This window comes from Malurus melanocephalus, unplaced genomic scaffold (assembly GCF_030028575.1).
Source record: "Malurus melanocephalus ecotype Western Australia unplaced genomic scaffold, MMel_1.1 scaffold_710, whole genome shotgun sequence".
Lineage (NCBI taxonomy): Eukaryota > Metazoa > Chordata > Aves > Passeriformes > Maluridae > Malurus > Malurus melanocephalus.
In genome coordinates, this window is record NW_026623942.1 from 91,149 (window position 1) to 106,643 (window position 15,495).

At 56.6% G+C, this 15,495-nt stretch overlaps 1 protein-coding gene across 2 annotated transcripts in view; it reads left to right on the forward strand.

The window, feature by feature from the left end:
- The window catches only part of ZNF469 (zinc finger protein 469), a 72,852-nt gene that overhangs the window by 43,397 nt on the left and 13,960 nt on the right, over positions 1-15,495 (forward strand). For both annotated transcript variants that reach the window (XM_057384467.1, XM_057384466.1), the window contains exon 3: positions 11,646-11,714. The gene's annotated coding sequence lies outside the window, so the exon portion shown is untranslated. The remainder of the gene's footprint in view (positions 1-11,645; positions 11,715-15,495) is intronic.

The window sequence follows — 15,495 nt, forward strand, 5'->3', positions numbered from 1 at the left end:
GGGGGATGCTCCGGCTGAGCGGGCTCTGCTCTTCCCGAGCTCCGGAGCAGGAGCAGGAACCTCCCCCGGCTCCAGCGCTCCCAGCTGTGTCAATAGAGGAGCCCGGAACAAAAGGGCTCTTTCTTCGCCTCTGTTTGTGCAGGGGGGGACAGGCCGGTGGCCCTGCGACAGTGGCTGCTGGGGACAGGCGTGTGCCGAGGCTTTCTGGGAAGGATCCGGCAGCGGGATGGAGCAAGGGGATACAGGGGCTGATTTTATCATTTTATCATTTTATTATTTTATTATAAGTATCTCGTTATTTCATATTATGTGAGGTTTAAGTGGGAGAGTTCAGTCACAGCATCCCTGGGAGTGCCCAGGTTGGGCACTGGGGCTTGGAGCAGTGTGGGACAGTGGAAGGTGACCCTGCCTGTGGAATGGGATGGGTTTTAAGGTCCCTTCCCTCCTATGATTTTATGAATATACATAAATATGGATTTCCTGTGCCCGTGGCTTTATTGAGAGATGGTTGAAGGAAGGGAAGAAGCTCGGAGCTGTGTCCAGAGCCAGGAGTGTTCCCAAACTGTCCTTGCTGCCACCAGGGCCCAGGCTGGTGGCTCTGCTGGGACATCCCTCCCTCGTGGCGTGTGCCCACTGCCATCCCAGCTCCTGCATTCTCTCCATCCCTCCTCCAAAGGACCTCCCTGGCAGGAGGGGACACATCCCGAGACAAAGGACTGGGGACACCATGGGGACAGTGTCGGTGTGGCTGCTCCTGTCCCACCAAATGATCCCACAGGAGCTTCTGGAGAGCTTTGCAGTGCTTGAGCAGCTCTCCCCGTGGACATTCCCCAGAGGATTTTCCAGCGATGCTGCCGTTCCTGGTAGAGCTCTGCAGGGTTTTGGAGCAGCCCCTGATCCCTGGAGATCTCGTGTGCCCTCGCTGCTCTCCCTGGAGCAGGACCAGCCCCAGCCCAGGTGCAGCATCCTCAGCCSTTCCCGTGCTGTGTTTCCTCCTCCTCGCAGCTCCGGGAATCCTCTCAGCCCCGTGGCAGCTGTGAAAACAAGAGGAGCCCCTTCCTGCACGGGGCAGGCGAGTGTCCGGCCCCTCCGACACGGCTCCGGCTCTGCACGGGGCAGCTGAGGGGTCCCGGCACTGGGAGCACTGGGAGCACTGGGAGCACTGGGAGCACTGGGAAGATCCGCTTTGGCCACTGGAGGATGCCCAGCCGCGTTTGGCAGCTCCCAAATATTGGATTTTGGATTGGAATGATGGAAGGGGGGAGCTGAGTCGCTGTGTCCATGAAAGAAGAGGTTTGGGGACACCCCAGTCCTGCTGGGAGCACGAAGCTCCTCCTGTTTTTCTCCCCAAATCTGCTCCTGTTTCCAGAGCATTTTAAACCTCGAGTTTCAGGATCTGACCCCTGCTCTCGGCACTGATGTCATCCTGGAGCCATCCTGCTGGAGATCCCAGATCTGTCTGTGTTTTCCACCAGTCAGATTCCCGACACAGGGAATGTGCTCATCCCTTCTGCCGATGGGTGAACCCATGGAGGATTCTCACGGAGCTGCTGGGAATCTCAGCTTTTCTCCAGCTTAAACCCGAGGATGAGCCAACATCTGTGGGCAGGAGGAGGCTCTGCCCAAACCAGCGTGCACCTGCCTGTGTCAGACTGGGAACAACTGGGATTTTTGCCTTTGGATCCCCGTTTTCTCCACTGCTGGGTTGGATGGCGGCACTGRTGATGTCCCTGATGTGACACCGGTCTGTGGCTGTGACATCCATTCCCTCCCACAGGATGCCCAAGGCTCCGAGGATGAGTGCAGGGATGAAGCAGAGCCCAGCAGAGCTGTTCCCATTCCCGCCTGGCCTCGGGAAGCAGCGGATTTTTGGGAGCATCCATAGGAGCACCAGGACATAAATCAGCACCTCTTCCACATCCTCTCCGTGGCTGCTGCTCATTCCCACACACAGATCCGTTTTAATTCCARCCTGACAGGGACAATCATTCCTGGCTGCTCCAGAGGCTTCTCCAGCGGGAGGAGAATCCCAGGGAGAGAGGGGAACGTTTGTTCCTCAGAAAAACCTCCTTGCGCGGAGCAGAGATGGATTTTGGCGGCTCCTTCCCCAGCTGGATGCTCCGGGTGCTGTGCCCTTGACCCAAGGGTCACCTTTGGGGTGACAAACGCGTTGTCCCCGAGCCCCGAGGACGCCGTGGAGTTGCAGCTCCCGGGATTTCGCGGCGGCTCCCGGTGCTCAGCCGGAGCCGGGCAGAGGCAAACAATGCCCTGCAATTAAAGAGCCTCTTAATTGCAGCGCTACACGCGGCTCTTCCGCTGCTTTCTAAGTTTGGGGCCGTAATTACAGCAGCGGGGAGAGGCGGCAGCTGCGGCCCCGCCGCGCCAAGCCCTGCCTTCCAGGGATTCTTGGATTTGACCGTCTGAATCCTGGGCTGAAGCCTGGCATGGGATGAAAGGGAAAAGCGAGCCCCGGGCTCTGCTGGGCAGAGCCCTCGCAGCCCCTGCAGCCCCCGCCGCGCTCCCGAGCAGCGTTTGTTCCTCTTTTCCCTCCTCTTCCTCTTTTTAATGTTTTTTTTGTTTGGTTTTTTGTTGTTTTTTTGTTTGTTTGTTTGGTTTTTTTTTTGTTTTTTTTTGGTTTTTTTTGCAAAGCAGCTTTAAAAAACAAAACAACCCGAGGAGGTCCTGCCCTGGTCAATCCTTGCAADGCTCAGTTTGGAAAGAGCGGCCAGGAAGATTAAAGGGTGCCTGGGAAAGCCGGGTTGGGTGTCAGGATGCGGGGAAGTGCTGGGAGAGGACACAGCCGGGAGGGAGGGAGGTGTCCTCCTGCCCGTGTCCCCAGCTCGGCTGGCTTTTGGGACAACCCGCCCTGGTGAATCCATTCCCCTCTGGATGGTTCCAGTTCATTTTAGTGTTGGTTTGTTTTGGGATCATCCTGCAGCATCCCCAAGCAGCTCCAATCACTCCAGCAGCGCTTTTGTGCCCGGAGGAGATGGGCACAGCCGTGCCAGGCAGACACCCAGCCCTCGATTTAATATTTTCCCAATTTTTTTTTCACCCCGTGGCTTTGAGGAATCACGGGACAAACGCCACTTTCTGTGGCAGAAGGAGGGAAGCTGAATCCAGGCTGTGTTTTCTGTCCCAGATCCCRAATGTTTTCCATCACACAGGCAGGTTTGTGTGGGATCACCTGGGCAGGAAGCAGCGAGGAAAAGCGATAGCCCGTGGGGAGCCCTCCTCCAACACCCCCTTTCCCAAAATCCAGCAGCAGCCGTGGTTTTAATGGAAGAAGCAGCCACTTTACGGCAGCTCCCGCTCCATGTGGGAAAATTATTACTTGCAACGTTTGGCTGGAAAAGGGAGGAAAAGGAGCAGCGCAGATGAGAGATGCACGGCGTTATTCCTTATCCCCTTGCCGGGATGAGGATCCCACATGACTTTCCCTGAAAAAAAAAAAAAAAAAAAAAAAAAAAAAAAAGAAAGAAAAAAAAAATCTCCTCCCAAAGCTTTAAATCTCCAGGTGAAGGAAAAAATGCTCTTGGTCTGTGAATTCACTGGGAAAGTATGTGGGGTTTGGTGGTGTTGCGTTAGCAGGGGCATTGCTGCAGGGCTGGGGGAAAGGAATCCTTCCCGGTGTCCGTGGGATTAGGTATTGTCTGGGATGTGTTCTGCCGACGGGAAAAATGTTCYGGGATGAGTGTGGGGTCAGACAGGGAGTGATGTCCTGACCCCTTCCCTCTCCTCCCTGCGTCCAAGGGCTGGACAGGAACCATTTATGAGTGGCTTTGACCTTTTTTTTTATTTTTTTTAAGTTTTATTTTTTTAAATTATCGCTGTTGGGARGAATTCCATCTTCCAGCCAGGATATAAAAATACCCGTTTTTCTCCAGACTCCCAGAGGGATTGGGTTCTTTCATTCCTCCTTCAGTGGCTGAAAATGAGGAAAGGGATGAGTCACATGGATCCCATTCCCTGCTGGTGCTGCCCACCCCAGGCTGGGGGAAATTCCCCGATTTCCTCATTTCTGTGCTTCCCAGCACCTTTTCCCACTCAGCATCCCTCAGAGCTGCTAGACAGCCCTGGGAGCTGTCTCAGATATGTGAGACAATATTTCAAAATCTTTCTGTTCTGCCTGAAAACCAGATCCTGAAGCAGAGGGGAAACTCCCAATCCTTGCTTTGCATCCCTAAAGAGAGATGTTGTCCCTCTTTACCTGGACCAGCACTGCAGGAATGGCCTTTTGTCTCCCAGAGCTTTTCCAGCTCATTCAGCACCAGAAAAAGGAAAATATTGACAGGATGCCATTCTTCAACCCTCGGCTGTTTTTTTGGGTTTTTTGGGTTTTTTTGCCTGATGAAAGAAAAACCCAGCAGCGTGAGGAAGGGGATTTTGTCGCTTGGAGTGTCTCTGGAGAAAACATTCCTGGGAGCAAACAGAGCCTGGATTTGTCTGGGCCATGAATATTGGCATTATTCRTCCTGGCCTGTGCAGGGATGGGGYCTGGGGARGCARAAAAGCAGGAAAAGAAGAAAAGMAGMAGSAGCAGCAGCACAGAGGGGTTTCTCCAGCTGGGCATGGCCTGGCTCGTGCCGTGGCTGGGGCTCAGGGACATGGCCGTGTCCCACATCTGCCACCCAGCAGCTGGAGCAGCAGGAAGGGCTGCAAATCCCTCGGCGGGATGGTTTTCATTCCTGCCCCTTTGAAGTCTCAATCCTGTGCCGGGCTGGTGCTCGGCACCTGCGATCAGACCTGACCCGGCTTTGGTGCCGAGAGGGGCTGCAGGGCACCGGGAAAATGATGGGAAACGCGCCCGGAGCTGAGCGCAGCCCCTCCCGACCCCAAACCTGCGGGGTGTGTGAATCCATCCCGCTTTTCCACGGCTCTGGCACTGCCCGGGGCCAGGCTGGCACTGCCCGGGGCTGCTCCCTGCATCCCGCCCGGCTGCCGCGGCGTCCTTGAAGTCGTCCATGAATGTGTCTCTGTTCCTCAGACTTTTTATAGCTSCGGGCGTTTTTCTTGGCCCCGGGCGCTGCTGCTCCCGTGGAGAGCGGAGAGCATCGCTCAGCGCCGGCGGCTGCAGCCAGCGGGGCCGCGGGGGTTGCAGCAGGACGGGGTTCGGGGATTCTGCTTCTCAAAATTCGCTTTTACCCCCTGGCTCGGGTTTGTTTCGTAGCTCGGATGTGGCAGAGTGCAGGGAGTGTCCTGGGATGCTGAGCCTGAGTATTCAACCCTTTCCTAAAGCTTTCCCTGAGTGTCACATCCCTCCTGCCTTCCAGGAGCCGCGAATTCCAGGGAAGCACTGCAAGGTGATGGCAGGCTTGGCTTAGGCAGCAGCTGCAGCTGGAGGAAGCCAAACCAGGTCATTCTCCACCCAAATCCCGGCAGCTCCGCTCCCGTCTCCCATCAGTGCAGCTCCCCAGGGGTGTGGTACCCATTGGAGCATCCCAGCCCCAYGGCTGGCACAGGGAGCCTGAGGGAAAGGAGGAAAGGAAACCCCAAAATTGTGAAGCTGCCTTCATTGCTCCCCTTTGGTGTGTGGCCAAGCAATGGGAACACGCTCAGGAGAGGTGGCACCTGAAGCACGAGCACCCTGTCACCCCCAGAGGGACACGGGCAGCACCCAAGGGCCACCGCAGCTGTGACCCCACCGAGGAATCCCCAAATCTGCCAGCACGGGGCATTCCCAGCCTAAATCTGCATTAACTCAACCTCTCCTTTGCTTCCCAGAGCCAAGGGGAGCAGTGGGCTTTGCAGAGACAGGATGGGGTCAGAGTGGGAGGTTAGAGACGGGAGTTAAAACCGGGATTAGAGCCAGCCTGGGGTTAGAGCAAGGGGCTAAAACGTGGGGTTAAAACCTGGGGTTAGAGCCAGCCTGGGCTTAGAGCCCAGGGTTAAAACCTGGGGTTAAAAGATGGGGTCAGAGCCGGGGTCAGAGCCAGCCCGGGGTCTGGGCCGGGAGAGTTTTCCAGCAAAACCCCTCTTTGGGCTGCTCCCCGCACCCCGTGCTCGGGTGAAATCAGATCCGGCCCCCACCATGCGAGGGTTTGTCCTGGCAGCATTTTCGGGATGTTTCGCATTTGGGAGACACCCGAGGAATGTCTGCAGGGGAGAGCAAACAGCCTGGGAAGCAGCGAGGGGCCGGAGCCCCCTGGGCAGCGCTGTCCCCGCTCGGATCCTGCCGCAAAGGGCGWTTTTTCCGTGAAAAGAGAAACTGTGGCTTCTTCCCCCGCCTTCCCAGTGGGATTGATATCCCCCAGAGCATCTCCCGAGCTGTGAAATTGCAGCCAAACYTTATTTTGGGAGAAGGTGGCCGCTGGAGCGGCATCCCCGGCTCTCCCCATCCCCACCCTCCTCCTCCTCCCTGAACCCCCGGCCCAAAGTCGGCGCGGCGCGGGCGGCTCCGTTCAGACACCTTTGCTTCCCTCTGCAGGAAAACTCCATAAATTACAAGTTGGCCTCTCTGAATCCCGTTCTCCCAAAAAAAATGGACCCCAGAAGGGTTGGAAATGCTGCTGGGGGGCCCAAGTTCATGTCTGCACAACGTGGCCTGCCAGAGCCACCGGCTACTTTTATCTCCATCACTTGACTATTATACTTAATCAGGAAAGGGGGAATATTATATTTTTATTTGAAACCTACTTTTCTTTTATAGAGAGCAAATTATAATCAGTTTTAATTGAAAAAAAAAAAAAAAAAGAGAAGGAAAAAAAAGCTGATAATAGTCTGCACCAAATTTCTGGCAGAGAATAATTAACAGTGCAATAAATCCCCAAAGGAAATGCTCATTAATCTTGTCTTTCTGAAGCAAATTTCAGAGGAGAACTGATTGAAAACATTGCTAATAATTATAAGAAAGTTGACAGCTTAAAAGCCCCCAAATCTGGCAGCAGTCTCCTCCTATCAGATCCTGTGGGAACTGGTTCAGGCTGGACCGGAGCATCCCGGCCTTTGGGACAGTTTTGGGATGGCTGGGAGTCACCAGGACGAGCTTTGTGGGGTGGGAGGGATGTGAGGCTGCAGGGACGGGCTCTGGTGTGGCACATCCCGGGATTCTGGGGTGATGGGATCATCCAGACCGGAGTGGTGGGTGGGCCCAGAGCACCCGAGCTGGGGCTGCTGCTCAGTGCTGTGATGGTCCTTGTGCCACCTCTGGTCTTTGTGCAACCCTGGATCTTGTGCCACCCATGATCTTTGTGCCACCTGTGGTCCTTGTGCCACCTCTGGTCCTTGTGCCACCTGTGGTCCTTGTGCCACCTCTGGTCCTTGTGCCACCTGTGGTACTTGTGCCACCCTTGTCGTTCCTGCTGTCCTTGTGCTTCCCCTGGTCTTTGTGCCATCCATGGTCATGTGCCACCCTGCTCTTTGTGCCACCCCAAATCTTGTGCCACCCTGGATCCTTGTGCTTCATCTGCTCTTTGTGCCACCCCTGGTCCTTGTGCCACCCCTGGTCCATGTGCTTCCCATGGTCCTTGTGCCACCCATGGTCCTTGTGCCACCCATGGTCCTTGTGCCATCCATGGTCCTTGTCCCTCCTGTGCTCTTGTGCCAATCCTGGTCCTTGTGCCACCCTCGTCCTTCCTGCTGTCCTTGTGCTTCCCCTGGTCTTTGTGCCACCCCTGGTCCTTGTCCTTCCTATAATCCTTGTGCAACCCCTGCTCTTTGGGCCATCTATGTTCTTGTGCCACCCCTGGTCCTTGTGCCATCTCTGGATCCTTGTGCTTCACCTGGTCTTTGTGCCGTCTATGGTCCTTGTGCCACCCCGGATCTTGTGCCACCTCTGGTCCTTGTGCCACCCATGCTCTTTGTGCCACCCCTGGTCCTTGTGCCACCCATGGTCTTTGTGCCACCCATGCTCTTTGTGCCACCCCGAATCTTGTGCCATCTGTGGTCCTTGTGCCACCCTTGTCCTTCCTGCTGTCCTTGTGCTTCCCCTGGTCTTTGTGCCACCCCTGGTCCTTGTCCTTCCCATAGTCCTTGTGCCACCCTGGATCTTGTGCCTCCCATGGTCCTTGTCCTTCCTGTGGTCTTGTGCCACCTGTCATCCTCGACCTTGCCATGGTCCTTGTGCCACCCATGGTCCTTGTGCCATCCATGGTCTTGTGCCACCCTGCTCTTTGTGCCACGCCGAATCTTGTGCCACCCTGGATCCTTGTGCTTCATCTGCTCTTTGTGCCACCCTGGTCCATGTGCTTCCCATGGTCCTCGTGCCACCCCGAATATTGTGCCACCCCTGGTCTTTGTGCCACCCCTGGTCCTTGTGCCACCCTTGTCCTTCTCACTGTCCCCATGCTCCCCCAGTCCCTCTGAGCCCCGGGTGCGGTGCTGCCCTCCCCATCAGCCGAATCCTGCCTGTGTCCGGGTCTCATGGCCGCTGTGTTCCTTCAGCCAGAGCACTTCGGGGATAATTTTGGGCTTTGCCTGCCCTTGCTCTGCTGGGAGCTGCTGCTGATCCCTCTGTGCCCTCCGGGGCTCGGCAGGACCTGTGTCCCTGTGTCCCTGTGTCCCTGTGTCCCTCTGTCCCTGTGTCCCTGTGTCTGGGTCAGGAATGGGGTGAGACCCCTAGGGCAGTGCACTCTCTCCATCCCTATCCTATTCACAGCATCCCAAGGAATTTCTGGATTCATGCACTGCTGCCGTTCATCCCCCGACCCCAATTGAGTGTTTAATTGCAGGGAGCCAATTAATTGCTGACAGTGATCCGTGTGTGTGTGAGCCCAAAGGCAGAGCCACCCCCAGCCCTGAGCACAGCTCCCAAGGAGGGCAGCGGGATACCAAAAGGACAAGGAGCTAAATGAGGTTGGGTGAAAATCCTGGGATGCGCTCATCGCTCTCAGGTTTCCTGTCCCCGTTTGACCAGGGCTGGGAGCGGGAGCTTGGAGCAGACCCAGCTTCTGCAGGGAGGAAGGAAATGTGAGATTGGCCTGCGAGTGCTGTCACTGCCTGCCATTTTTGGCTTTTTGCTCCCCTTTTTGGGGGTCACGGAGGTGAGGAGAGAAATGCGGAGCGGGGCCTGATCCTGGGGTAATGGGATTAGTGGGATGTGGGGTCACAGGGTTTGGGGTGGAAGGGATCTCCAGGACCATCCAGCTGCTCTGGGCACCCTGTGCCAGGGYCTCCCCACCTCACAGAGAGGAATTCCTTCCCAAAATCCCACCTAAACCTCCTCTCTTTCAATTTAAAGCCATTCCCCCATCCTGTCTCTCTCCAAAACTGCTTTTATCACCCAACCTGCTGCCTAAGGAGTTCGTTTGGATTTTTTTTTCTATTTTTTTTCTATTTTTTTTCTATTTTTTTTCTATTTTTTCTATTTTTGCCACCTGCCCCAGGCAGGTCCTGCCATCTCAGGGACCCCCAGGGTCCCCTCCCAGCTGCTCTTTGTCACCCAGAGCCAGCATTTCCACGAAGCAGCTGCTCTGGCCCTCGCTGCCCCTTTTATCTGGGCTCTGTTAAATGATCTCAAATATGTGATGTGATAAAGACAAACAAACACCCGCTCAATTTAGTCCACCCTAATGCCAGACTCTACTTTTACCCAAGTAATTAAGATTAATGCAGTTGATAATTTAGGAAGTATTCTTAAATGTACCCTTCTGGCAGCATCCCACATGTAATTTTACCTTCGAAGATTTATCGGAGCACTTAGGTAACAGATAGGTCCTTAGCAAAGAGGAGCATTTAGAAAGAAAATGAAAGATTAATATTCTTCAAATAAATGGCAAAAGAAGTCAGGCTTTATTCCAGCCCCACAAAGATGCTGCTGTCAGCCCCAGCCCCGCTGCTGATCCCCGGGGAGATTAAACCCAGCGCAGCCTCGGGAGGTCTCAGATGTCCGATGCCTCTGGATTTTTAGGGATGCAGACGCTTTGAAGGGCATCAAAACACATTATTTAGGGGAGGTTCGGGAGCTGTTTCTCATCGGAAGCGGCGCAGGAGGATGCGGCTCCTGGCTCTGCCCTTGCCATCCCGGATTTCCCTGGGGTGGCTCCAGCCTGGCAGCTCCCGGCSCTGCTTGGCACATCCCAGCTCCGTGACGGGCGAGAAAAGCGGAGCTGACCCCTGGGAGAGCCTCCCCTCTCCCTATCTSCAGCCATCTCATTTCCCTTGGAAAAGCTCCGGGGTTTGGCTCACACGGATCACTGACACCCAGCTCCAGGAGCGGGGAATTGCCGGGTCACCCGAGCCTCCATCCCCCGGGATCGGGATGGCCTCCGGCTGGGGCTGAGCCGGCTCCGCTGTCTCCTCCTCTCCCCCATCCCAGCCACCCCCGCCGTGCATCCTCCTCTGGAAGCGCCTCGGGGCTGGGAAGGGACCCCGGGCACCACGCCGAGACATCGCTTGTGACACCGGCTTGTGACACCGGCTGGTGACACCCCCAGAGCCCGGGGGTGCCCCGGGAGCTGCCAGCTTCAGCCTGTCCTCCTCCTACTCTTCCTCCTCCTCCTCCTTTTCCTCCTCCTCCTACTCCTCCTCCGCGATTTTGCATTACAAACCCAGGAAGGATTAGGACTCCATGCAAATTCTGCCTCCCCAGTGAAAGCTGGATCCTCACCAGTTTGGAAATCCCGAGCAGCTCAGATCCAGMGAATCAATTTTGGATCAGTGTGAGCAGGAAAGAAACTTTCTGAACAACCTCCCAGCTTCTTCGGGCCAGAAAAATCTGCTGGAAATTAATTCTTGCCCCAACACAGCCACTCTGGAGCATCCAGGACTGTCCCTGTGTGTGTCCCTGTGTCCCTTTGTGTGTCTGCATTCCCAGAATCTTTCCCATCCCATCTTCCAGGGTCGTTTTCAAGCTCTCAGCATCAAGAATTGGCTCCTTCCCGCTGTGGTTTGTTCCCAAGGGATGCTCCAGCCCAGCCACCTCCCAGTTTKTTCTCTCCATCCCAAACCTGTCCCTTTGGAGCAGCCCCAGTCACCAGTCCCAACCTCCCTCCTTGGGGACCTGGGCTGGCAGGGGAGGTGTCCCAGCCCTCTGGATTTGATGCTTCCACTCCTGCATTATGTCCAGGCAGGGAGCAGACCCCAATCCTGCTTTTCTTTGGGTTAACAGAGGGGTTGATGTGTCGGGATATGATCTGTGTTTCCTTGGGAGCAGCAAATGGGCTGAGCTCCAGGATGGAGCTGGGGCTGGCAGGGAGGTGATGGAAACCCTTCAAATCCCCATCTTTACCCAGACTCGGGGAAAAGCTCCCTCTGTGGGGCAGGGAGGGTTGGGAATCAGGGCAGGAGTGTGGGATCAGGCCTGGTTGGGAGTAGATTGGCATTTCCCTGTGCCCAGAGCGTGCCCAGGGCTGGGCTTTGGGCTTTGCCCACCCTTAATCCCCCTCTCCTCCTCCTCCTCCATCATTTCCAGCTCTTGGAGCCATATCCTGATCCATGGACAGGATGAGCCCCCAAAGGCATCAGCTCTGCAGGACCCCACAGGATCAGAGATGGGGCTGGGATGCAGCAGARGGGGAGGTGGGATCCCATCACCTCAATTCCTCACTCCCACAGCACCCAGTCAAAGCCCCCCCACCTGGGGGTGGCCAGGATGGGAATTTTGGGGTGGAATCCCTTTTTTTTGGCGATAAACACTCCCCGCACGCAGCCCTGCCGCAGCCAGGCCAAACACGGATTCCTGACTTATTTTTCTCTTTCCTTTGCAGCCAAGAAATTCATTTTTCATGGGAGGTGAAAGTGAGTCCCGGCAGTAGCTGAGCACGGAGGGTGCCAAGGTARGGGCCAGCTGACAGCACGGGCTCGGATGCTGATTTTGGGAGCCAGACTCTCTCCTCCCCATCCTAGATGGGTTCTGGCAATGCCTCGGGCTGCAGGGACATTTTCTGGGAGCTTTTCTGGCCCTRCAGCAGCTCAGTGGCAAAGGGAGGAGTTTAAAGGGCCTGGAGAAGGGATCAGTTCACAAGGGAAGGGGTTCTGCAGTGYTCCAGACAAAGCCATGCTGGGATCGGTCCATCTGGGTGGGATTTCAATCCTTTAGGGGTTAAAAGCCTCTTTTGGGGACGAGGTGTGTTCAGAGTCACCCTGGTGTCATGTGGGGCCAGTGAAAGCCCACAGAGCCAAGGGGTTCTGTGTGGAACCCCCACGTGGAATCCCAAAATTATTTGGGTGGGAAGGAAGTGTAAAACTCATCCAGTGCCACCCCCTGCCATGGGCAGGGACACCTCCCACTGTCCCAGGCTGCTCCAAGTCCTGTCCAGCCTGGCCTTGGGCACTTCCAGGGATCCAGGGGCAGCCACAGCTTCTCTGGGCACCCTGTGCCAGGGCCTCCCCATCCTCACAGGGAACAATTCCATCCCAATATCCCATCCATCCCTGCCCTCTGGCAGTGTGACCCCATTCCCTGTGTCCATCACTCCATTCCTTGTCCCCAGTCCCTCTCCAGCTCTCCTGGAGCCCCTTTAGCACTGGAATGCTGCCCCCACCCATCTCCCTCCCACCAGCACAGCGAAGGSCACTTCCCTGGCTGATGCCACCCAGTTGGCATCCTGAGTTTTTCCAGCCACCCACTCCCACGCCTGTCCCTGATCCCTGAGCCGAGCAGCAGCYGCATGGAATTATGGAGTGTCCTGAGCTGGAAAGGGACCCACAGGGATCATCCATCCACCCCCCGGCCCTGCAATCCCAGCCTGAGAGTTTTCAGAGTTTTCCCTGGCAGCCTCAGGGCTGTGCCCATTCCCTGGTGATCCTGGGCATGCCCAGCACCCTTTGGGGGAAGAACCTTTCCCTGATCTCCATCCCAAACCATCCCTGGCACAGCTCCAGCCGTTCCCTGGSTCCTGACCCATCCTGTGCTGGTTTGTTCCCCTGGCAGGAGCAGCTCTGAGCTCACCAGTGCCAAACCCCGGGACCCCAGCCCGAACAGAGCCCCCCTCCCGACCCCTACACGTGTCGCGGTGCCAGCAGGGCTGTCCTGGCAGTGTCCAGCGCGGGGCAGGAACAGTCCGTGCCCGCGGGATCAGCGCGGGCGATAGAGCAGCGATCGGAGCAGGGTCGGGCTCGGTTCCAGCTGGAGCTGAACCACCGCAGGAACCGACCCGCCAAGGTCGGGCAGGGGAGAGCCCCAKCCCGGCTGTGCCAGCCCCCGCCGCCGCCATCCCCTGTCCGTGCCGTGGGAAGGAGTGATTCCCWGCGCCGGAGCCCTGCCTCTCCGTTCCCCCCGGCAGCTGCTGGGGTTTCCCCGCGGGATGTTTGGCTTTTTTCCTCCTCACACAGCCGTCCCGTTCCCTCCCGGCTGTTTTTCCAGCGGAGCGGGGGTTTGCCCCGCGGGGATGTTTCCCCTGTCACTGCTCTGTTTGTGGCGTGGTCCTGGTGGTCCCCTCACCGCGGTGAGGTCCCTGTAGGGTRTCCCAGATGAGCTGCTGGTGGGATTCCAGCTTTTTTTAGTGCTGGCTGTGCTGTGGTCCCCCGGGATTTGCTGGGACAGCCCTGCAGCATTAAATGCGGAGCGATTGGGAAGCTCGGAGGTGCTCAGAGACCCTGAGCTGTGCCCCGCGGGCACCGGCRGCTCTGGAGGCAGCAGGAGCCGCCTGGCTGCGGGTGCCCGGTGCCGGGGCGGTGAATCACACCCCGCCTGGCACTCTGGAGCTCCGGCAGGACGGGACCTGCCCCGCCGAGCCGCAGGCAGCGCCCTGCCGTGCCAGCCAGGCTGCTGCCAGCGCTGCTCAGCCTGTCCCCTGTCCCCGAGCCGCAGAGGGTGGCCCCGGGTCGGTCCCGGGATGCTCCAAGCCCCGGCAAGGCACGCAGAGGCAGGTGGGGATGGCTCTCCCTGCAGCCAGGCAGCAAACACCACATGGGCTTTTTACAGCCAAAGTTCCTTTGCCTCCGTTCCATCCCTTTCCAGCTCCCCTTCCAGGAGCTGAAATGTCAAAATCCAAGAAGCGATGCCAGTGGCAACCCAGAGAGGAGCCTGGTCCTGAGGGCAGGGCTGGAAAAGCCACATGAAATTGTCCCTATTTTTGTTTTTCTCCTGGGTTTCCCATCCCACAGGGGTGAACCGTGCCTGTGCAGGATCCATAACCCCTCGGGGGAGGGATGCAGGAGCTGCCTGGGGAATATCACTTTAAATCAACACGCCCAGCCCTCCTTATCGATCACCCCATCGGAGCCTCGTGAGGCCCCAGATTTCCCTGCTCCCGGGGCTGCTGGGCCACCTCAGAGCGATCCCCATGGCCACAGCCAACAAGGGTGACCCCCACGCAAGGACAGGAACCTCCCCAAACCCCGGCACGGGGATTTTGCCGCGGAAATCCCGAATTTACACCTTGCCCTCATATCTATGCACCATCTGTGATTTGCATGGAGTAAATTCACACCCATTTCCTGCCCAGGCTGTGCCACCACCACCAGGACGTGGATGCCATCATCAGTGGCACAGTCCTGCGTGYCCCCAGCTCTGCTGTCCCTGTCCCCATCCCTCTGCCAGCACGGGGAGCAGGATGTTTGTGTCTCCTGGCGCTCAGCACCGGCCCCCCCTCAACCCTGGCCATGCAAATCCTGCAGCTTTCCAGCCACACCGACGAGCCTTTCCCTCAGGAAAACAAAAAAAAAGGGCTCCTTTATGTGGCTGAAAAGCCCGACTGTGATAATGTAGCGAGCGCTGGCCTTGGGTATTTTATCTTGGCAAGGAGCCTTTGCAAATTTAAACAGCAGCAAACGGGCTCTGGAGTTGTGGCTGGCTCAGGCATAAGTGGGGCATTGTTTTCCCAGCAGAGCCCTTTGTGCCAAAGGGCCGCGTGTGAGCTTTGGCCGCGGAGCCGGCACGGTCGGCTCCGACCCTATCGGCCCCGGATCCGTTTCACTCGGCGGGGTGTGAAATTGGGGAGGAATTCAGGCCTGGGAGCTCGAACCGGAGAGGGGAGCCCCAGAGCGCTGCTGCAGCCGCCTCTCTCTGTCCCAAATATTGTTAATTAATGCAGCGTTGAGGGTGTTGGGTGCTCATCCTGTCAGATTCCAGGTGGGAATGGAGAGAGGAGCCACATTGGATAAATGCAGGGTGCTCCTCTTCTGCAGAAATTCTCCTTCTCTGCTCAGGTCACTGCTGGGTGGACAAAGTGGGGTTGGGAACTGTGGGAATTTCATCCAGGAGGAGAGGAATAAGCTGAATTTCCTGCTCCTCACCCCCTCCCAGCAGTGTYGTGCCTTGACCCGCTGCAGCAGACAGTAAAGAAACATTTCCAGTGAGGGAGGAGAAATAAACCCTCACTGTTTCCAGCAGACTTTTCTTAAAAAAATACTCTTTAAAGCAGAACTTTACCCTTCTTTTTATTAAAACCTTTTTCATATAAAATCCTGGTGGCGCCTTTTAAAAGGCTGCGCTCGACTTGTGCTCCGTGTCCAACGCCCCGAGGTCTGGGTTGTAAAATCAACTGGTAAATTTGGGACTCGACTTTTCTGCTTTTGCCTCCTTAATAACATCTAAAATTTCCAGGGCAATTTGCAGGGAGGGTGGTAAAGTTAAGGCAGAGGCAGCAGAAACTCARATGTTTTCTCCAAGGA